The following is a 24,714-nucleotide window of genomic DNA, read 5'->3' on the forward strand; positions in this document are numbered from 1 at the left end:
ATTTGTAAGGTCTCCTCAGACAGCTATTTTGCTTTTTTGCATTTCTTTTCCATGGGGACTGTCTTGATCCCTGTCTCCTGTACAAAGTCACGAACCTCCGTCCATAGTTCATCAGGCACTCTATCTATCAGATCTAGGCCCTTAAATCTATTTCTCACTTCTACTGTATAATCATAAGGGATTTGATTCAGGTCATACCTGAATGGTCATACCTGAGGTGGCAAGAATACACAGAATGGTTTTCCCTACTTTCTTCAATTTCAGTCTGAATTTGGCAATAAGGGGTTCATGATCTGAGCCACAGGCCTTACAAATATACTAAACAGAAGGGGATGACAGAGGATGAGATGGTTGGATGGCATCACTGACTTGATGCACATGAGTTTGAGCAAGCTTCAGGAGTTGGTGATGGACGGGGAATCCTGGCATGCTGCAGTCCATGGGGTCACAAAGAGTTGGACACAACTGAGCAAGGGAACTGACAGATTTAGTGTATTCACTCTTTAATCTCCCCATTCATATGCTGGGACTTTCTGATATATTCAACAACCCAAGAAACTAATTCTTACTCAATCATTTAGTGCCTGCTTCTGGATAGCAACCCTGTTCAGACAGGGGACACCAAACCAAAACTAGACTGAATAACAAGTGAAATTAGTTGATAACTTATCTCTGGTATATACTATTTCCATTAAATGCTGCTATCCCTAGGAAATATTTAAGAAAAGCTTCAAAGGTTTTTCCAGAGTCTTATTACAAATAATTGTCCCAGAAGTGTGCTAATCACCTTACAGAACCTTACAAGTCATATGGCCCCAGTGAGCTACATGGTAGTTTCCCTATCACTGCTACCAAATCAGGCCCTCACTCAACACTGGCATGTCTAAAGTTCATCCTCGGTTTTTCATACCCATTTACTACCCTCTCTGCAAGCCTAAGATTCCTCTCTTTGTCTTTATAATGATTTACTGTAAGTATGAAAGCAAGATGGCAGGAGTCCCCATAAAAACACACATCATGATAAAAGATTCCATACTGCAAAGAGACTGGGAACAACTACTCAGAAATAACGCCGCTAAGTTAATAATGTCTGTTCAACAAAGTCGGCTTAGTTTCCCAAGCATTTTCTCCCTAACACCTTATGCTTTAAAATATCTCAAATATTCATTTAAGTGATGGGCAAATCAGAAAATTCCTAAAAAACAGTATCTTTAAAAATAATCTCATTTCCTACAGAAATGCAAGCTCATAAACATATTTTAATATTTTATTACCAGTTAGTGATGCATGGCCCTATACACAGACTTCTAAGTGAAACATCAGTAATTTCAAGAGAAGAGGGACTCCCAGCATGAAGTGTGCACAGAGCATTTGACCCAGCTATTCTGACACTGGGGATGTTTCAACCCTGTGTAAGTACAAATATTTCAGTCAGAAGTATGCTGATTTTGATGAAAAAATATGCCAGAGCAAATTTATTAAGCTAATTTAGCCAACAGATCAATTCTCTACACAATGCAATTGAGCCATTTTCACTTTTGTCTTTTTTCATTTCAATTTTTCTGAAATGATCTATTGCTATCACTTTTCTATATAAATTAAATGAAGATCTGATTCCTGGATTTGTCCATAAAAATTTTATCAATTATAGCTTGGTCATTTTCCCTTTTGACCACTATTTCTATGAAATCCCATATTGTTTAAGTATTACCAAGCTTTAATTCTACTGTTGATTTATAGTCTCTGGCTGATTCCACCTCGTGAAGTTTTACCTACTGTCACTTAAGTTATATTTTGCCACAGTTCAGTTCAGTTGCTCAGTCGTGTCTGACTCTTTGTGATCCCATGGACTGCATCACATCAGGCTTTCCTATCCATCACCAACTCCCAGAGCTTGCTCAAACTCATGTCCATTGAGTTGGTGATATCATCCAACCATCTCATCCTCTGTTGTTCCCTTCTCCTCCCACCTTCAATCTTTCCCAGCATCAGGGTCTTCCCATGAGGTGGCCAAAGTATTGGAGTTTCAGCTTTAGCATCAGTCCTTCCAATGAATATTCAGGACTAATTTTCTTTAGGATTGTCTGATTGGATCTCCTTGCAGTCCAAGGGACTCTCAAGAGTCTTCTCCAACACCACAGTTCAAAAGCATCAGTTCTTTGGAGCTCAGTTTTCTTTATAGTCCAATTCTCACATCCATTCATGACTACTGGAAAAACCATAGCTTTGACTAGATGGACCTTTGTTGGCACAAAGTAACATTTAATATGCAACTTTTTAATATGCTGTCTAAGTTGGTCATAACTTTTCTTCCAAGGAGCAAACATCTTTTAATTTCACAGCAGCAGTCACCATCTGCAGTGATTTTGGAGCCCCCCAAAATAAAGCCTCTCATTGCTTCCATTGTTTCCCCATCTATGTTCCATGAAGTGATGGGACCAGATGCCATGATCTTAGTTTTCTGAATGCTGAGTTTTAAGCCAATTTTTTCACTCTCCTCTTTCACTTTCATCAAGAGGCTCTTTAGTTTCTTTACTTTCTGCCATGAGGGTAGTGTCATCTGCATATCTGAGGTTATTGATATTTCTCCCAGCAATCGTGATTCCAGCTTGCGCTTCATCCAGCCCAGTGTTTCTCATGATGTACTCCACACAGAAGTTAAATAAGCAGGTGACAATATACAGCCTTGATGTACTCCTTTCCTGATTTGGAACCAGTCTGTTGTTCCATGTCCAGTTCTAACTATTCCTTCTTAACCTCCTGATTTCTCAGGAGGCAGGGAGGTCTGGTATTCCCATCTCTTGAGGATTTTTCCACAGTTGGTTGTTATCCACACAATCAAAGGCTTTGGCATAGTCAATAAAGCAGATGTTTTTCTGGAACTCTTGCTTTTTTGATGATCCAGAGCATACTGGAAATTTGATCTCTGATTCTTCTGCCTTTTCTAAATCCAGTTTGAACATCTGGAAGTTCACAGTTCATGTACTATTGAAGCCTGGTTTGGAGAATTTTGAGCATTACTTTACTAGTGTGCGAGATAAGTGCAACTGTGGAACAGTTTGAGCATTCTTTGGCATTGCCTTTCTTTGGGATTGGAATGAAAACTGACCTTTTCTAGTCCTGTGGCCACTGCTGAGTTTTCCAAATTTGCTGGCATATTGAGTGCAGCACTTTCACAGCATCATCCTTTTGGATTTGAAAGAGCTCAACTGGAGTTCCATCACCTCCACTAGCTTTGTTCATAGTGATGCTTCCTAAGGCCCACTTGACTTTGCATTCCAGGATGTCTGGCTCTACGTGAGATATCACACCATCGTGGTGATCTGAGTCACGAACATCTTTTTTGTATAGTATTTTGCTACACTGTTTATTATTTACACTGCATGTGATCTTCCCTGGGTCACTAATTGTGGTTTCCACAAAGATGTCCTCATTTTTCACTGTGCTCTCCAGTTACAATTTAGCCATTTTCAATCTTATTTTGTGTTTACTATTCTTACCAGAATACTTGTTAGGAGTTTTATTTAAAAGTTAAGTCTTTGTATTTATTTCTTGGAGCAAAAAAAATTAGTGGTTGTTGTAGGTAGCAGGCAGGGTGTAAGCATTCTGCTTCAACAATAAATCTTTAAATGATGACCAAGTGAAGCTTAAATAGTTTGTGAAAGCTGATGAGTGCAGTAAAGCACAAGAAATGCACTGTGGGAATACTGGAAGGGCACTCAATGGCTTACTTCAGATGTAGAAGAATAAGAAATTACTAAATCATCAAATTATACAACTAAGAAGACACTGAAAACTGAAAACAAAATACAAAATTATTTAGTGTACAGGCTAGAACCAATATATGTTAAGAGATTGCAGGCCTGCTATAAGGTACAGAAGATGAGAAATAGACTGTGGATGGATGGAATTTTGGATGCCCTTGATAATGTGAGCTTCCACAGCTCTCCTTTGCAGGTTCCACAGAAATGAAAGTGAGAGCAGCCTTAAAACAAAGGATAGAATGTTGATCATAAAATGAAGTGCTATGATTATACTGAAAGGGGAAAATCTTTTCTTATACAGGTCTTCAGAAATGACAGAAACTGTGCTAGTGGCTTAACCTGTACTATAATCTCTTGTACTTAGTCTCTATCTAGGCAGTTAATGAGGAGGTGTAAGAATTGTGGTGCATTCTATAATAGATATAGGGACAAGTGCTTTAAGAGTGCAAAGGAGAAAGTAATTTATTGCACAAGGCAAAGCCTTCCCAAGAAATGGCATTGATTTGGGTCTTGAAGGATGAATAACTCGGAAGGTTATTATTAGAGAAGGAAAGAGAAGGGAACAGCTAGGGTGTCTTGAATTAAATCCCTGGCTGTGAGTTGCCAATAATGATGTCTATCAACTACACAATTCTTTGATCTGTTTTTGAGGCAGATCTTGGGTTGAGTGAGAATCTGCAGGTGCCTATAGGCAATTGATGGTCTCATGTGCTCTCCATTCCGAGGTTAGGAGGCTCAGGTCATAGATCACAGTGGTATGCAAAGATTCCAGAATGCATGGGTAATTCGCTTTCTTTAAATTTTACTGGTGTAGCCCTTTATTTAACGTCACCAAATAGGTTACTTATTTCATCAAAATATACCTTTTAAAAATCTTTAACTTGACCAAAAGCAACAAAGCTGTTAAAAAAAAAAGTGGGGAAAAAAAACCTTAGCAGTATTTTACCCTGTTCATTTTTAACAGCTCCTGCAACACTTATGCTCAATGTGATTCTTGGTTTACAAGGATTTCCTTGGTTGTTTTTGTCTTCTCAACTTCCAACTATCATGCTAGGAAATCCTCTAAAATGTATACAATTTTACTTATAATTATTGATATTTTTAGTCACAGTATATTTGCAAAACACGATTTCATTTTTTTAATGAGTCAACTGAGCTAAATTTATCCTTTTACCCATAAAATTAACCTTGTTTTGCTATATACATAGTTCATTTATTTTAACAAATATATAGTGATAGCTTAGGACTCCAGAATGAGTAAGACAGGATCCCTGAACTCTGGAGAATTAAAGGTGTACATTTTATTAATTAGGTGTACTTTTCCTAATTATTAAGCACGAGAAGTTAAAAGTATATACCATATGATTTCAGAAGAAAAAAGAGATTTACTGTTTTTTTGTGGAGAATCTAGAAAGGTATCATGGAGGAAGTGCCATCTGACCTGTACTTAAGTGTTGACAATGAACACATGGGACTAGAAAAAGGTTATTCTAGGGAAAGAGAATAATAAATAAGGCCATATATGCTAAAAGGTATATGTAGCCACACTGAAGAATAAACAAAGGTGTGAGTCACCTGGGGGCATGGTTATTAAGAAAATTACTGATGACATTACTTTCTCAGTTTAAAAAAAAAAAAAAAACCCATAGGAAACAGCTGAAATAAATGTGAAGATTTGAATTTCTAAATTTGGACACAGTTCTTAAAAAATCACCACTAACGTACATTAATCCCAAACTTCACACTGGCCCTAGATCTCATAGCTAAAAGGTAACAAAGAAATGAGGTTTGGAACCAAACAGCATTCATTTAAGAATATAACTCTATTACCCTCAGATAGCAGTGGAAATGTTATCTCCACTGTTATCGTCACATATTTATGAACTAAAAAAAAAAAAAAACCTGAAGTGAGATATTAAGCTGCTAAAGTTGAAAAAGACAACCAATTTTTTCAGGCTGACTGAGAAAACCAAAGGCCAGAATGTGTTACTCTTCAATTTGCGGCTGTGGTTTCTGCAGAAAAAAATGACAGAGCATTAGTCACATTATGTAGTACAATAATGGCCCCGGGGTGGGGTAATTATCAAATAATGACACCTTTGAAACTGTTTGACTAATGCTGTAAATGATTTCTGTATTATACAAAAAGCATTATCTTATGATTTTTTTGATGACTTTGGATTGCAAGGGATTAGCTAGTACTGCTGAAAAGCAACTCATTTAGGAGAATTTAAAATGAAGAGCAGTCTGAAGTTTTCATGGCTATTAACTAAACTTGATACACTGGAAGAAGCAATCAAGACTTTCAGTCAGGTACGCCAGCCCAGATCTCTGAAGTCCAATTTGTAATACACATCTAAAGTCATTCACAAAGACATTTTAAAAATAGAAAAAATGTAATGGAGGAAAAGAGGCATTTCTAAGAATTGAAATTAAAAAATAACAAAAAAAGAATATTTCTGGCAGTAATCACAAGGACTACCTATACAGTTTCAAAAGAAAACACCTTCGATTTGGGAGCAAACACTTGTAGAACAAACGAAAGAACTCAGTAAATAATTTTTTATCAGTGTGTCAAAAAAAAATCTTCCGGTTTATTGCGAAGGCTTTTGTGGCTCAGCTCGTAAAGAATCCGCCTGCAATGTGGGAGACCTGGGTTTGATCCCTGGGTTGGGAAGATCCCCTGGAGAAGGGATAGGCTACCCACTCCAGTATTCTGACCTGGAGAATTCCATGGACTGTATAGTCCATGGGGTCACAAAGAGTCGGACAGGACTGAGTGACTTTCACTTTCACTTTGAACTCTAAATTCTATAGATCATTTTTTCTTTTTTAATCTAAATTAACAACATTCAGGATTTAGTCTTTGTTCAAAGCTAACATCTATCTGTCAGAAATCCAGACCTCCCCTCCAATAAATCCTTCCAAGTTTACTTGGATTAATAACTTTACAAACCTATGAATTTCTATAGCAAAGAAGAAAGTAAAAAAGGTTAAGGAGGTAAGAAGGTAACAGAAAGACAAGATTCTTAAGCATTTTTTAATGCAGTGGCATCAACAGCGGCCTTGGAGAGAAATAACACTTTTCTAAAGCTTATTGATGCCTGCACTGAAGGTACTGAGAAAAATATGCCATCCGTACAAAGAATGCAAGCCTGTGGAACTATTATCAACAGACTGCAAAAGAGACGGAAAGACCTCAAACCAAACACAAGATGGCTTTAAACTGTGTGGAGCTTTATCTGAAGGACTCTGATTTGGTATTCCTAAATCTTTTCATTCCAACCAAAGCATAAAAATATAAAGCTAAAACTTACCTGATAATATTACCAATTCTGAAATACATATATTAATATTTAATGAGTAATCAGGGGTTTTAAGAGTTTTTAAATGGTGGACAGCTTGTGTATACAAAATAATTCTTTACTTACATACTCTCTAAAGGGGTTGGTTCTCTCTGGGTGGTTGTTGCCAAGATTTGTTCAGTTTCACCTGGCAACAATTTTTATGATGCCTGAAAGGACCCCTTTCTTGTGGTCCAATATTCCCAAGATTTATTATGTTCAGTTCTCCCACATTTTCAGGTGGCATTTCCCATTTTTTTCAGTCAAGTAGATTCCATGGAAAAAAACCAACCAACCTAGGCCTTTCTTCTTTTGAAGGCTAATCCTTTTCCCTTTAAAATAATTTCCTCTGTTTCCCTAAGATATTATGCTTTGAAACAGTCTATAAAGAGACTGTTTCGACATTTTTAAAGATAAATTTGAATTTAAGTTTGTAAACCAAGGTAAAGTTCTGTCAGAGAAAATATTTATATATAAAATACTTTAAAAAATGTTACATTATGATGCAGTTGAGTAGACAGGTAAATAAATATATACAAGTTGGCTTAAAGCTCAACATTCAGAAAACGAAGATCATGGCATCTGGTCCCATCACTTCATGGGAAATAGATGGGCCAACAGTGGAAACAGTGTCAGACTTTATCTTTTTGGGCTCCAAAAGCACTGCAGATGGTGATTGCAGCCATGAAATTAAAAGACGCTTACTCCTTGGAAGAAAAGTTATGACCAACCTATATAGCATATTCAAAAGCAGAGACATTACTTTGCCAACAAAGGTCTATCTAGTCAAGGCTATGGTTTTTCCAAGGGTCATGTATGGATGTGAGAGTTGGACTGTGAAGAAGGCTGAGCGCCCAAGAATTGATGGTTTTGAACTGTGGTGTTGGAGAAGACTCTTGAGAGTCCCTTGGACTGCAAGGAGATCCAACCAGTCCATTGTGAAGGAGATCAGCCCTGGGATTTCTTTGAAGGGAATGATGCTGAAGCTGAAACTCCAGTACTTTGGCCACCTCATGCGAAGAGTTGACTCACTGGAAAAGACCCTGATGCTGGGAGGGATTGGGGGTAGGAGGAGAAGGGGACGACCGAGGATGAGATGGCTGGATGGTATCACTGACTCGATGGACGTGAGTATGAGTGAACTCCAGGAGTTGGTGATGGACAGGGAGGCCTGGCGTGCTGTCATTCATGGTGTCGCAAAGAGCTGGACATGACTGAGCGACTGAACTGAACTGAACTCAGGATATTACCTACAATGTCAGTGACTGTCATTAATAGTTTATATCAAGCTCCCAGAACATGAAAATAATACCCACATATAACTCAGGCTTATAGAATAAAATACCACAGACTGGGTGGTTTAAACAATAGACATGAATTTCTCACAGTTCTGGAGGCTGGAAGTCCAAGATCAAGGCACCAGCAGGTTTGGTTCTTGGTGAGGGCTCTCTTCCATGTTCATAGAAGGTTGTCTTCTTCCTGTGTCCCTATATGGCAGAGAGAAGAGGCTCTGGTGTCTCTTCATATTCTTTTACGTGCACTAATCCCATTATGGGGGCTCCACCATCATGACCTCATCTAAACCTAATTACCTCCTGAAGGCCTCACCACCTAACACTCACAATGGGTGTTAGTGCTTCAACATATGATTTCAGGGAGAACACATTTAGTCCATAACACCAATTACATGATATTTTGAAGTGCCTTAACTCCTCTATTCTCTAGTTTTACTGTATTCCAATTGTACTCAAATCCTGCCAAAGCTAAGGTATATGTGAATGTCATGTTTTGTGCTTAAATGAGATTTCTTTTAGCTGAAAAATGTAGGTGCTCTTTTGGGGAAATAAGACATAACAGTATAAAGAACCTTCCCAAAGCATCCCATTTTGAGTTTCCAATAAAGAACATAATAGCAGTTCAAAAAAATATTTCCAAAGCACCTAGTATATAGTAGACACAGGGCCAGTACTAGGATTACAAAGATGAATGAGACAATGACCATGCTGAAGAAAGTATACCAAATAATAAAACAGTAAATCTTATGAAGAATTTGAATTCATAAACTTCAAAAAAGCAAGAAATCATTTCCCTGAATAAGCTCATCATAAAACTAATGGCTACAGGTCTCAAAACATTTTTGAGGAATATTATGTGAAATTTCAAAAGGAGATTTTTTTCCCCTAGATTTGTAGAGAATTACTATGCTACTTGGAAATAATCATTTCTTGGAAATAATCACAAGTCAGTAAAATGCCTAAAGTCAAGTCTGAATTTTAAAGTATCAAGTTCAGTTTATTTAAAGTTCTAAAAGAGCAACATAGTATCCTAATTTATACACTGATATCTATGGCTAAAGGAGCAACATTAGGATTTCTTTACACAAGATATCTTATCTCATGTTAACTTATAAACTCAGTGATGCCCTACAGACCTGAATGAGAGGCAGGATGATTTCATCTAGCTGGGAGTTGCTTTGATAAGTCTGTTTCTCTTTTCGCATGATCAATCACCAAATGTCTACTTCAAGAAGTAGGACTCTAAATATCTGACTCATTACCAAGGAATACAATGTAAGCATGTGGAAGTTGATAGACCCATAAACCCAGAATATTTAAAATTATTTTTATAAGAAATTTCCATAATGGGAACAAATAAGTGAGAAATAAAAGTACAGAAAGAAAAAGATAAGGGAGGCAGGAAGGGGATGAATCCAATACCTAACCATTATTATTCCACAAGAACAAGAAGGAATCATCTTGATTTTACAACGTCCATTTCTTTATGAATTTCTCTATCAGAAATCATACATACTGAAAGTCCATTATATTGTGCAGAATGCCAGTCTTAACTGCAAATATGACAGCATTAACCTTCATTTGTTATTACTTTTGATGGTTCTTCCTTCACAAGTTAAGAAGCCTGTGTCTGGGGAAGTTTCACAGCCACAGTTGTGTCATGCACATTTCTGAGGAAGAAACATGGTTATCTCCAAATGTGGGTCTTCAGAAATAAGACAGACTATAAAAATGAACCTAATATTAACTAAAGATGGAGTATTACAGTCAACAAAACCCTTTACCCGAATTCTGACATTAAGACCTAATATCTTTCTCTCAAGTTTTTAAGTGAAGATAGTGAAGTAAGGAGAGGATCAGTTTTGCCCAGAGTCACTTAATAAATAACAGCAAGGGCGTGTTCTCCCAAAGGGCATCATTAACCATCTTCAGTAAGTCATTTCAACTTCCAAGTTAAACTAGCATATCATCTGTTAATAATACTTTCTCTCACCCACTACATTCCTATTACATTCTCTTGAATTTGCAGGACATTTCAATGTAAAATTGGTGAGAACAGAATTCCCTATGTATCCTACTTTTAAAGGGAATAACAGTATTTTACTTTTAAATAAGGTTAAAATGGGTGTTGGTTTGAGATAGACATCCTAACATACGAAGGAATTAGCCTTCTAAGTTATGCTTTTGGGAAAATATTTAAGAATCAAGTACAGAATTTTCCCAAATGACTTTTGTAAACACAATGAATAAAATTATACAGGATTTTCTTATTTTACCTATTGATACAATGTGATACCAATACATTCCTTGATACTGAAGCATCTTTATTAGTTTCTGCTGCAGTAACCAAAAATAAAAAACCAAACCACACGTTATGTTAAGGCAGTGGATGGCAAGCTCTGTTACAGCCTGCAGGCTGACTGTACATATGCTCCACTGTTTTCTCTCTGCGTCCAGGCTGAAGGAGCAACAGTAATCACAGCAGAGGGGGTAATACAGAGAGACTGAGTGAATCATGCAACTGTTCTTAATGCTTGTGCTTGAAAATGGCAAATCTGACAACCATTCAGATTCCACTGGCCAAAGCAAGTCACATGGTCAAGCACAGTATCAATGAGGTATAGAAATAAACTCCTTCAACAGTGTGGGGAAAGGAGAATGAATATTTGTGAAAAGTAACACAAACTGTCATACTTACAGTCAAAGAACAGACCCTTTCAGGCCATGGTAAATTATTCTTTTAATACACTGCTAAATCTATGTGCTAATACATTATATATATGCATAATCATAAGTGAGAGTGGGTATATAATTTTCATGCTTTTTTCCCAAGGATTTAGTAGGCTGATTTTATTTGCTTAGTAAAATGAAATGGGAGGTGGGATGGGGAGGGAGATGGGAGGGAGGTTCAAGAGGAAGGGGACATATGTATAATCTGCTATGGCTGATTCATGTTGATGATTGACAGAAAAAAAAATTCTGCAAAGCAATTCTCTTTCAATTAAAATTTTTTTAAAGTAAAAAAAATGAAATGGGTAGCTTTCTATATTTTATGTTCTATATGTGGTTTTATCTCTTAAGGATAAAAGATTTCACCAGTACTACCTAGAACTGGATCCTTTGCTGGGGGAAGTAGTTACCCAGATAACTTTAAAAAACATTTTTATGTTAATGGTAGAATACCATTAGATTTTTAAGTAGTTTTTTATTTTCCTAGAAATCATCCACATCATGATTTTCAAATTTGATAGTGATATATTATATGTACACATTTAACATGTTTTCTACATGTTATAACTCCTCCATCACTTCTAATCTTTATGGGATGTTCCACATTTACTATTTTGTGGTTTCTTTACCTTTTCCTCCCCATTTTCTAACAGTTTTACTATTATTGCTTTTATCTTTACAGTAGTCTTCCTTTTGATTTCTCCTTTTCCATATTCTAAATTATTTAACAAAAGTCTTGCTCACAGAATAAAAAAAAAAATCTAGCCAGAATATTTTTAGAGCAGCATTAATTCCATTAAAATGAAAACTCAGTGAGAGCTGTATTTCTACCCCTTTGTTCACTAATAATCCTTAAGCATCTAGCACAGTATCTTCTTCACACAGAGGAGTTTCACAGTATTCACTCAGAGAAATCTGTTTCTGTAGTCTTTGTTTCCTTTTAGACACTATGGTTATTTCTTAATTCAAAGAGGCTTGAATTTTTGTTTAAACTTTCAGTATCTTAAGAAAAAAAAACTTTCAATATCTTATCTAATTCTGTGGTTCTCAGATTTTGACACCTATCAGACTAGCTTGAAGAACTTAGGGAAAAAAACACTGATTTTTACATTTTAAAACTTAGGCTCTCCCCTCAGTTTCTGATTCACTAGGGTCGAGGTTTGGCTCTAGAATTTATATTTCTAATAAATTCCCAAGTGATCCTGAAGTCATGCCGGGATCCACATTTTGAGATTTACTGGCTATTTCATTGTATGAAAATGTTGGTTCTGCTTTGGAAAATTTATTTGAGTTAGCTATCATTTTAACTATGTTTTTACAACCCTAAGGGTTGTCACTTACTTTTTGTGTAACTGAAGATAGACTAACAGTTGTACAGTACAATATATATTAAACAAGTCTTGTTTATTTCTTGGTATTAGAATAGCCTCCTCTGTCCATGGAATTTTCCAGGCAAGAATACTGGAGTGGGTTGCCATTTCCTTCTCCTCACCAGTCTACTCCATAGCAATAGCCTTAGTCCTTTTTCAGGAAACTATGTTGTATCAAGAAGTTTTCTATGCAGTGTGCTCACAATGAATTCATTCCTTTATTTACTTCAAGGCCATTATTAAAATCGCTTTTGACTCATAAAAACTTTACTGAATTATTGCCAAAGTAGCATTTCAGTTGTCTTCACTGATTGTTTCAAGTGAAAGCATTAGTGGCTCAGACCTGCCCTACTCTTTGAGACCCCATGGACAGTAACTGGCCAGGCTCCTCTATTCACAGGATTCTCCAGGCAAGAATACTTGAGTGGGTTGCCACTCCCTTCAACAGGAGATCTTTCCAACTCAGGGGTCCAACCTGGGTCTCTGGCATTGCAGGCAAATCCTTTACCATCTTTCCTGAGCCACCAGGGAAGTTCTCATTGATCTTTAATCAATATTAAAGATCTTTAATCAATATTAAAGATCTTTAATCAATATTAAATGTCTTTAATCATTGACATTTAATTAATATTAATTTTCAAATCAAGGGTGTATCAGTTATTTTTCATCATTAAGGTCAGTTACATCAGAGCAAACACTCTAAACTTTTTAAAAGTTTTAGAAATGATTTCAGCTATGAACATAAAACCTCTCCAAAAATATTTGTATTTCAATTATGTGCAAGGAAAAAACTCACAGTGCACAGCACACTTTTCTCACTGAAAGTAAATGCAGTGACATAGTCAAGATTTGACAGAATTAACTGAAGAGAAAAAGCCTGCAAACAAGATTAAGCCATTTTCACAAATGAGATGACCATGTTTAGAAATGAAAACACTGTGTATATTTGTACTGAATAAACAGCACAATATGGGTGGAATAGGGTTGGTAGAGGAGTTAGAAAAAAAACAAAAGAATCTGGCAAGATGCTGAAGGACTTTGGAAAAGCCTGGTGTCCACCAAAAAGCAAAACGAGAAAGGTAGGTAGGGCATTGCAACTGTGTCCTTAATTCTAGTCATTTCTTACTTACTGACTTTTAATAGCTAATGGGAAGGGCAGAAATTCCAACAAAAATCATTGAAATATTTAGTATACCTGGTATCACAGCACCCTCTATCACATTATAATTTACAGAACACATTTATGTGCAGCAACGGCTTTAACTGTGAATATTCATTTATGTGCAATTTTCTGGATCTAGTCCTTAGTTCATTACTTTTCAACAATGGATTTCTCCGGTTTCTATCATTAGCATCCAACCATAAGAGCATGACTGCACGTGCTGACAAAGTAACTCTGAACTCCAAATTATTGCAGGTGTGATCCTAGTACCAAGGACCTAAGTATTAAGCATCACCAGATAATTTATCAGAACTATATTAGATTGGCAAAAAAAAAATTCATTCAGGGTTTTCCTTAACATCTTAAGGGAAAACTGGAAGGAACATTGCGACAACCCAATAGAATTCTACTCCCTGACGTTCTCAGTTAAAAACTTTAGGGTTAAGGCCCATCTGGTTTAAAAAGCCTTCCAGGGACATCTAATGAGTGGACATCTAATGAGTTTGAGAACCACGAGTAGGAGAAACGCCCAGTGGAGCAGTCTAGTCAGTGGGAGCTGGAGTCTACAGGAAACTTACTTCACTAGCTTTCACTAGTATTCCCATACTCGGTTACCACAACATTCCAATAAGGAAGTAATAACCACCCAATACTAGCTACATATATATCATCAGGTCTACACCTTTCCAGGAAAACCGAGGTTTCCAAGCAACATCCAGGGAGAATCTACGTTGATTTTGCTGCCTTGGGAGAAATGATGTTTCTGTTAATCTCTAGAAACACGCCAGGCAAACAAACCTACATACACCATGCGTGTTCCTGAGACTACCTTTCTGAAATCTCTTTAGCCTGTTTTTATAGCAAATTCCCCACTTCCTCAGGGGCTCCAGACACATGCTGTATGTTTTTACAACACAGCTTTAATAAGCAAAAGGAAACAAAAGCTTTTATAGCACAGAGCAGTCTAAGCCACAAGGTCTGTGCCATCTTCCCACCCAAGAGAGAAAGAGTGGACTCTTGTCTCTCGGGACTAATGAACTGATAACAGAAAAATGCCTGAGAGGTATTCAGGAACAAGTCATGAGGAAACAAAAAAAAAAAACGTTTTGTTTTGTTTTTCTGGACTTAAAACTAGAGAAAGAACTCAGCTTCCTCTCCATCTTGGGTATTTATAGCTAACACGTACAAGAAGCTTCCGCTGCGAAGTCCTACAAAGTACCTCCTGCGTGAGAACTCGGCAGGGCGAAAGCTCGGCTCTCTCCCTTTCCGAGGGCGAGTGACGAAAGCACAGGCCACATTTTCTCTGGAAGATTCCCGGAGAAAGGCGCGCGCCCCCTCTGCGGGCAGCGCGAGACTCAGCACCAGATGGCGCTGCCGCACCGAGAGCCGGAGCCTGGGCGGCACAGCAGAAGGGAAGAAGCGTCACCAGATTCTTTCCTCTGCGTCCGTCGCCGGAAGTGGGCGCTGGCGCTAGCCTCTGGTCCCGGATATTAAGGCTTTGGATGGTTACCGCGTGAGGGCGGGGTTAGAACCGGAACCGAACGGCGACCGTCAGGCCTCGGGGCGGAAGCCCCGGGCGGCGCTAGTGGGGGCTGATTTCTGGTGCGCGCGCCTCGGCGGGAGCGTGAGGGGGCGGGGCCTCGCCGTGCGCTTGCGCATTGTGAGGACGTATGCGCAGCGCGTACGTCTTTCTCCATATTTGCACGTTTGCTGGCCCGGCAAGGCGGAAATGGTGGCGTAGTAGGTGTTTTTTTTTCCCGCTCACAGGGTTTGAGTTTCTGGCTCAGAGTCAGGTTTCTGGAAGTCTTTGTGGAAAATTAATAGTATACTCGAGCTGTATTTTCCTCTTGAGTATTATGTAAGCCAAATGCCTTCTGGGCGCGGTCCCAATGCTGTGATGGGCCCAGCCTTTCCTTCTAAATGTCTTCCTTAACCGGCTTGACCCACCCACTGTGTCTTTAAGCACCAGTCCTGAGGCGGTAGGGGTGTCACTAAGAAAAAGGAACGCAGGCAAATACACTATTCGTGAGGAACATAAAAGCGCTTCTTATTATGTAAGGAAGCATGTCTTTTGGTCTTTTAGCAGTGCTTAAGAATTTAAGGAGTTAATTAGCTTTATTTTTCCCTTTCTGTCAAAAACACTTTATATTCTGTGTTTTACTGTGTTGTCTTGGTCTTACCAAATTTTAGCTAAAGTAAGGCTGTCCGTGCTGTGTTTGAAAGGAACAGCATGTCCCTTTTCCATTATTACGAGTCAGAGGCAAACCACTTAATAGACGGACCGTGGTAAACTCGTGAGAGTTCACTGCCTTTGTTTTGTGATGCAACATGGAAACAACCAAGAAGGTTGCAAAAATAAAATCTGTGAAACTGTACCCACCCAATTTTAATTTTAGACTGTTTCTGAAAGTGTCAGATGCAGGTACTCAGTTCTTCCAAGAAATTTCTTCAGCTTTGGTAAACACTTTTAACTTTGTATTTCAGAATTCTTCCCAGTCTGATGCCTACATAAAAACTAAGTACTTGTGCAAGCCAGAGCAGTAGAAACTTTTCAGCAGTTATACTGAGAGAAACAGACTGGGGAATACAAGAAAGATAGCCTGCAGTAGCCATTTTACGATTTTTGGATAAAACCTTTTCATGGTTTTGGTTGTAGGTGTTGTAAAGAGAGCAATTGTGGGTTGAGGAGTACCTTGATTATTTATGTGAAAAGCCAAAAAAAATTTTTTTCCAAAAAGTGGGCAATACTAGAGGATCATTGAAGACTCATCACCAATAGTGTGAGAAGGACGCAAGATGGAGTGGGAAGTAATGGAAACACTAATATGTAAACATTAGCCTTCCTTTAGATAAAATTAGATAAAGATCATGAAAAGGTCAGAGCTAAAGCAAATAGATGTGGAAAGCCTGATGAGGAAGACAGGAAAAATAGATTTTAGACCTCAAATGGAATGCGTAGAATAAGGAGTAAGTTCATTATATGGTTCAGTTTTGGAAATACTGCATTTATAGCTGCTTATTTTAACTTTTGGTGCATTCCAGTCTTCCCTGTGTCTCGTATATAACCAACCTTAAATTGAGACAATGCTTAGTTTTGCCACCATTATACTAGTAACTTACACTAGCATAGAGCTTCATAGTAAAGAATTATTAATTCTGGCTATATGTATATATTAACAAATAGTGGCATTAAAGCCAGTTCCCTGCAAATACCCTCAACTCTTTATCCCTGACTTCTGCTTTCCTGGCAAAACCCAGATCATAAATGAATTCACACGTTTATCTTTTCTTGCCTGTACTTAAACCCAGGCAGCTTAACAATTGGGTGGACTAATGTGACCGCATCCAAATGGTCTCTCCTACTCTTTTCTGTAGTTATTTTGCTTGCTTTAAACGAAGTGTCTCATTCTTTCTCTACACTTTTGGAATCACTAACTTTCTCCTCAACCAGTGACTTTGCCTCATCCTTATTGGAAAAAGAGTTGTGAGCCTTGCCAAGAATTCTCTCATCTTCCACCATCTAGTCTACTTGCATCTGCCTCTTTATCTTTCCTTTAGTTTCACAGAATGATGAGTCTTTCAGTCATGTGGCAACAGTTGAGATTGTTTTTAGTTTTAGCCATTTGAATGGCTATATAGTGCTATTTCATTTTTGTGAAGTATGTTAAAAAACTTTGCCCATTTAAAAAATTGAGTTTGTTTCCTTGTAATTAAGTTGTAGGAGTTATTTGCATACTACGTACATATCTTTTTTCTTTGTTGAGATATGATTGGCAAACAAAGCTGTACGTGTTTATGTAAACACCTATATGTATACATGTATATGTATAGAACTTAATAAGTTTGGAGTTAAGTATACATCCACAATATATGTCATAATTAGACCCATCACCTCTAAAAATTTCCTCCTGCTTTCAATTTTTATTATTAAGTGATAGGAACACTTAGCATAAGCTCTACCCTCTTAGCAGATTTTAATACAGCATTCTTAGCTGTAGGGACTATATGTACAATAGAGTTCTAAGACTTAGTGATTGTGTTTAGCAAACTTTGTACCCTTTGGATAATACCTCTCCTTTCTCCTTCCCCTGTATACTTTTTTTTTTTTTTTTTTGGTCAAAATGTGTGTTGTGAATATTTTTATTCCAGTTTGTAACCTGTCTTTCATTTTCTTAATAACATTTTGAAGAAAAGTTGTTGTAGCTTGTATTTTTCTAGGGATTTATACGTATCATCCAAATACTAAAGTTCCCTAGCATAAAGATGTAAATAAAGCCCTCTTACTTTCCTTTTAATATTCACAGTACATTACATTTAGGCCTAGAATGCACTGAAGGTTAATTTTTCTATATGGCATTAATATAACAATAGGGAGTGATACCTTTATTTAAAAAAAATAAGAATCCAGTTATTCCAACAGCATTTGTTGAGAAGATTCTCCTTTCCTCTACTGGATACCACCTTTGCACCTTGGTCAAAAATCAACTAATTTTCTGAGTCTATTCAGTTCCCTTGATAAGCATGATGTATCCATGTGCCAACTTACCCAACTTTTTTTTTTTTCATTATTGTTTTGGCCATTCCAAGTTTTTGTGTGTTTTTTGCATTTTAATATAAATTTTACAATTGGTGTTTCAATGTCTATAAAGTCTATTGGGATTTTGGTTGGAATTCTGGTGAATCTATCGATCAGATTGGGAAGAATTGACATTTTAAAAATACTGAATTTTGCTGTCTATGATTATGTCATATCTCTCCATTTATTTATTTTGATGTTTGTAATTTTCAGCATAGAAGTCTTGCACATATATTGTTACATTTATTCTTAAGTATCTCATGTCTTTCATTATAAACAAATTTAAATTTTTAAATTTATTATAAATGTACTTTAAATTGCATTTTTAGTTTATTGAGTCATAGTTTTCAACTTCAGGATTTGTATTTGATTCTTATTTGTAGATTAATGTTCTCTAGTGAACTTCTGACATGGGCCTAATAGCTTCAACATTTTGGTCATCTATGGATCTTATTTATATTCCCTTTTCTTATTTTTGTTTTATAGTATGCCCAGAAATTCTTAATGGAATGCTGTCTTTGTTTGTGAAAAATATTAGGCTCTGAGTCATGGTTTTTTTTTTACTTCCAGAGAAGATTTTACTTTTGCTTCTGTTAGGAAACTAGGCTCAGAGCAAAACACCTTAGCTTAAATGGCTTTCAGTCTGTTAGTTGCCTCCAAAGTCCAATTTATATTTTCTCAGAACTATGGGACTCGTGAAAGCTCTTGGCTTCCATTCTTCTAAGCTGCCTGCTTCTAAATCACTCTTTCTGAGTGATTTCTCAGTCTCTGGAACAACTTTCAAATTAGCAAATGAGTCAAGAGGAAAAGCAGAGTTGAACATAGGCAGACTTCTCTGCACCTTCTCCTTAGGATCTTGTCCATTCAAGATGCTATCAAAAAGATATTTTTTATATTTTACCCAGCTTTTCTAGTTCACAGTTTATAGGGGTGAGACTACTTTTTTAAAAAGTCTATTACTGGCAGAAATAAATGTCTTTATTCTGAGAATCTCAATGATGCTAATAAAGGTAGTACTCTTTTTTTCTGTACCATTGTCACCACTTCTTGTCCCCACACAGCAGAAACAACCCAGAAGACACACCAATGGCTTGCTTTCTTGCTTCTGGAGGTGTCTCTAGGGCCTCCTAAGAAGTAATATTCTCTAGCCACAGATGGCTCCCTAAGGAATACTGTTAACTCTCTTTAGGGTTTGCCTGACTCTGTCTTCTGCCCTGGCCTCCTTCCAGTGAGGAACTATGATGGTTCTTCTGCTGCTGCTGTTGCTAAGTCGCTTCAGTCGTGTCCGACTCTGTGCGACCCCATAGACGGCAGCCCACCAGGCTCCACAGTCCCTGGGATTCTCCAGGCAAGAACACTGGAGTGGGTTGCCATTTCCTTCTCCAGTGCATGAAAGTGAAAGTGAAGTCACTCAGTCGTGTCCGACCCTTAGCAACTCCATGGACTGCAGCCTACCAGGCTCCTCTGTCCATGGGATTTTCCAGGCAAGAGTACTGGAGTGGGTTGCCATTTCCTTCTCTGATGATGGTTCTACTTCTACCCAAACCAGCGTTACTGTGCTATAGCTGTAAATTCAGTCTCTCTCCATTGGTGCTTTCACAATACAAATACATGTTACAGTCAGGCAGGAAGAAGTGCATCCTATTATTTTTTATAGCTAATTAGTAATATATATTGGAGAAGGCAATGGCACCCCACTCTAGTACTCTTGCCTGGAAAATCCCATAAACGGCGGAGCCTGGCAGGCTGCAGTCCATGGGGTCGCTGAGGGTCGGACACGACTGAGTGACTTCACTTTCACTTTTCACTTTGATGCATTGGAGAAGGAAATGGCAACCCACTCCAGTGTTCTTGCCTGGAGAATCCCAGGGACCGTGGAGCCTGGTGGGCTGCCGTCTATGGGGTCACACAGAGTCAAACACGACTGAAGCGACTTAGCAGCAACAGAAGCAGTAATATATATATGCTTCCCAACAGAGAATGGATTTGACTTCTTACTGTAATTTCAAGTAATAATTATATACATTGCCCCCCAGTTTGTGCTATAGAAACGACAGAATGACCAGACTTTAACCCAGATCCTACCACTTCTTCCATGGATGAAATTGAGTAAGTTAAGTTTTCTAAGCTTCAGTTTCCCTAATTTGAAAGATGTCTGCTTTCCAGGGTGAAAAAAAAAGATGGGCTTAAAAAAAAACATACTGCTTGTAATGTCCTATACATGATAGGTTCTATTATTACCTATACGGTTTTTTTCTGGAGAAAGATAATTTTAACTTCAAGGGGAAGTGGTAAGCCATAACTTCCTCGTGTGGCAGCCATGTTTAAGAATCCATAATATTGCAGATTTTTGCTCATCACATAGTTTATTTTATTCAGTAAACATTGATTGAACCTCTATTAAATACTGAGCACTGCACCAGTACAATGGGATGCAAAAATAGTGGAATATCTTTCCTCCTAGCAGTGTAGATATAGCTTTTCCATTTTATTGAAAGACAGAACTGTTCATTCGAAACGGTTTTACTTTTACTTAGTGTTCAAATGTAAGACTTTATTGTTTCATTCTCTTGCTGCTATGTAACAAATCCTGAAATTGTATATGTTACCTAGAATAAAACTTATTAGAATAATCTAGAGTAAAATTTGGTTTAAAGAAGCTCTAATATGAGTGACTTCCAAGGGACTTGTGTTACTAACAAACCAATAGACCAGCGTACTGATTGCCAGGAGAAATATCAATAACCTCAGATATGCAGATGACACCACCCTTTTGGCAGAAAGTGAAGAAGAAGTAAAGAGCCTCTTGATGAAAGTGAAAGAGGAGAGTGAAAAAGTTGGCTTAAAGCTCAACATTCAGAGAACTAAGATCATGGCATCCGGTCCCATCACTTCATGGCAAATAGATGGGGAAACAGTGGAAACAGTGGCTGACTTTATTTTTCTGGGCTCCAAAATCACTGCAGATGGTGATTGCAGTTAAGAAATTAAAAGACGCTTACTTCTTGGAAGGAAAGTTATGACCAACCTAGACAGCATATTAAAAAGCAGAGACATTACTTGGCCAACAAAGGTCCATCTAGTCAAAGCTATGGTTTTTCCAGTAGTCATGTATGGATGTGAGAGTTGGACTATAAAGAAAGCTGAGCGCCGAAGAATTGATGCTTTTAAAGTGTGGTGTTGGAGAAGACTCTTGAGAGTCCCTTGGACTGCAAGGAGATCCAACCAGTCCATCCTAAAGGAGATCAGTCCTGGATGTTCATTGGAGGGACTAATGTTGAAGCTGAAACTCCAATACTTTGGCCACCTCATGGGAAGAGCTGACTCATTTGAAAAGACCCTGATGCTGGGAAAGATTGAGGGCAGGAGGAGAAGGGGACTACAGAGGATGAGATGGCTGGATGGCATCATTGACACAATGGACATGGGTTTGGGTGGACTCCAGGAGTTGGTGATGGACAGGGAGGCCTGGCGTGGTGCAGTTCATGGGGTCACAAAGATTCGGACACGACTGAGCGACTGAACTGAACTGAACTGAAGCAGTGTCATAAAATAGAACCTGAATTCTGCTCTAGTGTACTAATAATTAGCTTGATTCATCCAGAGATTAGAGAATAGGCTGTTAGCAAACAATGGAGGGAAGTTCTGTTCAGCATGCTGGTGGAGGACTTACTTTAAAGAGGAAAACTAGTTGGTTTTGTAGTTGGATGTTCACTAAAAGAACTGTCTTCCAGCTTTTCCCTTTTAACTCTGCTCTTTACATCATTCTAGTTCAGACAGTTGTGGTGGTGGTAGTGATTTAGTCGCTAAGTCGTGCCCAACTCTTGCAACCCATGGACTTATAGCCTGCCAGGCTTCTCTGTCTGCGGAATTCTCCAGGCAAGAATACTGGACTGGGTTGCCATTTCCTTCTCCAGGGGATCTTCCTGATCCAGGAATTGAACCCAGGTCTCGTGCATTGCAGCAGATTCTTTAAGAACTGAACTATGAGGGAAGTTGTAAGCTCCGTGAGTAGAGAGCCTTGTCACACAGTTGTAAACTGCTTGAATACAGAGCCTTGTCTTCAATATTTATCATGTCTGCTCATACCCATCCCTAATGTGTACCCAATTCCTGTCCTACCAGGGAGCATAATGGCTGTACAGTAAGAATGGACAGTAATTTCATAACATCCTCATATCCAGTACGAGATTCTCCCATGATAAGAAAATATCTTTCAAAATTGAATATTCTGTTTTCTGAGGCTGATTTGCTTTATTATTTAGTGGTTTGCTTTCATTTTCCTAATAGTAGAATAAACAAATGTAGCTTGAAACAGATTTTTTAAAATTTTCATAGTTATGATCATAGAATTATCCAAATTAGTCACACAGATTAAATTTTATAATTTAATTACTTTAAAAATGTGCAAAGAAGTAATGACAATACAATTTCATCATCTTATTGACCATTTCTGTCATACTGCACCGTTTTGTTTTCCGTGTTTGAATTTGCAGTTATTGTATCACTGTGAAGTGAAGTGAAGTGAAGTCGCTCGGTCGTGTCCGGCTCTTTGCAACCTGTGGACTGTAGCCCACCAAGCTCCTCCATCCGTGGGATTCTCCAGGCAAGAATACTGGAGTGGGTTGCCATTTCCTTCTCCAGGGGATCTTCCTGACCCAGGGATCGAACCCAATTCTCTCATATTGCAGGCAGACGCTTTAACCTCTGCACCACCAGGGAAGCCCTTTGTATCACTGTGGTTTCCTTTTTTTCAATTGTATCTATTCTATAATTGGTAAACTTATTTGTATTTCCTTTGGAACGGTCACATATTTAGTTCACTTACACGCACACAGAAAATGACATGCCGAATCTAGACTAGCTTTCCCATAACCCTGCTCTATTAATGTCTTAAAAATCACTAAATACTCTTATTCCAGATCCTAATTAGGTCGAGCTAGAGTGTCAGATCTGATCTCTATGTGTTCCATAAGGGATTTCTCAGTCCTGTTACATTCCAGTAATTTAAGTATAGATTTTCTGGCTATCATCTCGCCTTTTATAATGTGCTTAGATGGAATCAGTAAAACAAATCTGCCCTTCATTTCCCTGAATGGGGTTATTGTAGAGAAATAATAAGTCATAAATAAGGATTCAAAATTTCCTTTATCCCCAAAGCACAAATAGTCATATTGAGGGTTGAGGGATGGAATGTATTTACTTCAGTTTTTGTGGTAAGAAAAAAAATAAGCTTTATATAGTCAAGGTAAAGTTGACATTAGTACAAAACAACATGATATATTCTAAGAACTACTTCCCAAACACACACACTTTGAACACCTTTGTCATATCCTTTTACCATATAAGTGAATTATTTTAAAAATCAAAATAATTGATATTTGCTCTCAGTTTATCTATGTCTTGAAGCTTTAATTTTAAACTTTGCAAAAATTATATCCTTAATTTATTGCCTAAAATTTTCCCTGATGAAACTTAAAATGCAAATTTTTACATAGATGTATTAGTGTGGAATTGTTACAGTTCAAAAATAAATTTTACTTCCTAAACTTCTCTTAAATCATCAATATTTAAATTTTATCATGATTAAATACTTGATCATCTATCCTATACTGCTTTTAAGTCGCCAGTATCAATATTTAAAGGAATACTTGGAGCTAAATTTTCCAGTTATTTTTTTTACTTGTTAAAAAACTTTTGTCTACTCATATTCAGATTTATATACAATAATGGAAACTGATTTTTGCTTTTCCTTATATTCTGTGCAGAATTTGAAAAAGTTACTAGATGAGAAAGGGATGATGTCTTCTTTCATTGAGAAAACAGTTTATTTTGGTTTTCCCTACTGTCTTTGGGGTTAATGTTTCACATGTAATGAATAATTTACATAACAGAAGGCCATAGCTTATGGAATAATGAAACAAGATTGTTTTTATAAAGTAATGTTAAAACAGATGCAAATCCTACCCTCATGGTGCTTGTAGTAGGTACTTAGTGACTAGACTGAAAAGGAAATATATCCAAAGAGCATGTAAATGTTCTATAACCATTTTTAGCAGTGTTTCAGCAGTGAATTCTGTGTGTAAAGGAAATATATTAGAAAAAAAATATTGGGCTTCCCAGGTGGCACAGTGGTAAAGAATCTGCCTGCTGCAGCAGGAAACTGAGAGATGTAGGTTTGATCCCTGGGTCGGGAAGATCCCCATTTTCTTTTTCATCTACATAACATTGTACACGATCACAAAAAATGGGTATGAAAATAAATCAATAAAACTTCCAGTTGTAAGCATCTTTAAAACAAAGGTTACGTAACTAAAGTAATTGAAGAGCAAGAGACCTTTTAAAAACATTGAATTCAGAAGCCTACATGTAGAATTACATTTAAATCTAAAGAGAAAATGCCCTTCTTTTCTGTCGTAACTTTCTACTTCTTAACCAACTCTTTCCATGCTTTATGCAGAATATTCATATAT

The 24,714-nt window shown here is 37.5% G+C and overlaps 1 long non-coding RNA gene across 1 annotated transcript in view; it reads right to left on the reverse strand.

Moving 5' to 3' along the window:
• Nucleotides 1-14,961, reverse strand: part of LOC128057880 (uncharacterized) — a 35,545-nt gene extending 20,584 nt beyond the window's left edge. Inside the window, exons 1-2 of the long non-coding RNA XR_008200345.1 lie at nucleotides 14,852-14,961; nucleotides 8,495-8,595 (exon numbers count right to left, since the gene is read on the reverse strand). This is a non-coding gene — a long non-coding RNA (uncharacterized LOC128057880). The remainder of the gene's footprint in view (nucleotides 1-8,494; nucleotides 8,596-14,851) is intronic.
• Between the last annotated feature and the right edge of the window lie 9,753 nt (nucleotides 14,962-24,714).

The sequence above is a fragment of the Budorcas taxicolor genome, chromosome 12 (genome assembly GCF_023091745.1).
Source record: "Budorcas taxicolor isolate Tak-1 chromosome 12, Takin1.1, whole genome shotgun sequence".
Classification (NCBI taxonomy): domain Eukaryota; kingdom Metazoa; phylum Chordata; class Mammalia; order Artiodactyla; family Bovidae; genus Budorcas; species Budorcas taxicolor.